General features: G+C 37.2%; 1 protein-coding gene across 1 annotated transcript in view; it reads right to left on the bottom strand.

Annotated features, from left to right (window-relative positions):
• CFI (complement factor I) overlaps positions 1 to 1356 on the bottom strand; it is a 46031-nt gene that overhangs the window by 11714 nt on the left and 32961 nt on the right. The window lies entirely within an intron of this gene.

Genomic DNA, 1356 nt, shown 5'->3' with positions numbered 1-1356 from the left:
AGAAACAGAAAGATAAGGCTAAGGGCATTAAAAGATTTCTCCAGGGGCTCAGTGAGTAAGTATGACTTTTAGATATTGAAAGTGTTTTGTGCCCCTCTTGTCCCAAATACAATTTACTTTATGTGAAATGTCACAGAAAATTTTTAAGCTCCTAAAACTCAAATTTTATTTTTTTAATCTTCAAGTATTTATCTATTCCCCAAAGATACCATTACTCTGAATCTATAACTTAACTTTAATTAGTTTAAATAACTTTATACATGAAACCCTTGTGTCTAGGAATCACTCTTTTTTTTCTTTTTGAGACAGAGTCTTGCTTTGTTGTCCGGGCTAGAGTGAGTGCTGTGGCGTAACTCACAGCAACCTCAAACTCCTGGGCTCAAGCAATCCTTCTGCCTCAGCCTCCCAAGTAGCTGGGACTACTGGCATGCGCCACCATGCCCAGCTAATTTTTTCTCTATATATGTATTTTTAGTTGTCCAGATCATTTCTATTTTTTAGTAGAGACGGGGTCTCGCTTTTGGGCAGGCTGGTCTCAAACTCCTGACCTTGAGCGATCCACCCGCCTCGGCCTCCCAGAGTGCTAGGATTACAGGCGTGAGCCACTGTGCCCGGCCTAGGAATCACTCTTGACACACACTTTTCCCATAATACTTGGCTTGGATCCGGTCTCCCCTAGAGCAACTGCATGGCTACCCCACTTAGCCTCGTTTCAATGTAGAAAACATGCTTTATGTATACATTTTCCCCCTAGGTAGCATTCTGTACTCCAAACTTTTAAACCACGTTTGCAACATTAGGAAATATCATTTAAGTGGTATTAACAACTACAAGATTCAAAAATAAAACATTAATTTTACTCCATTTAGTTTTGTTAGGAGTTATTACTAATAAATATGTTTGGCCATAAAGGAATGTAAATAAACCTAATCACTATTACACCAGGCTAATTATTTGAGAGCCTGAGAATACACGGATAATCTTATGTTATCAAAAGTACTACATGGCCCATCAAATAAAACATCAAATAAAAAATAATATTTACATGAACACCAAACAGTGGAGAGCCACATCCATTCGGCGGGGAGGGTTTATAACCGTAACGTGGGAAAGGCTTGGATCCTATAAAATATAAATGGTATCATAATTAATTTTCAAATATGATAGAAATAAAACATATAATCAAAAAGGTCCATGATGTGTTCGACTAGCCTTGGAAATACTGAATATTTATTTGGATGCTGACGTAAGTGAATGTCTTTATTCTGATGAGCGCTAAGAATGCTAATTTGTCTACTTAATTGTTTTTATTTCTCCTGTGGTAAAGAATGTGGAGTACATACAAATGTGCACATA

Source organism: Propithecus coquereli, unplaced genomic scaffold (assembly GCF_000956105.1).
Source record: "Propithecus coquereli isolate 6110/MARCELLA unplaced genomic scaffold, Pcoq_1.0 Scaffold46, whole genome shotgun sequence".
Taxonomy (NCBI): domain Eukaryota; kingdom Metazoa; phylum Chordata; class Mammalia; order Primates; family Indriidae; genus Propithecus; species Propithecus coquereli.
Note: the sequence above shows the minus strand (reverse complement) of the source record. Positions and strands in the feature narration are given on the sequence as shown.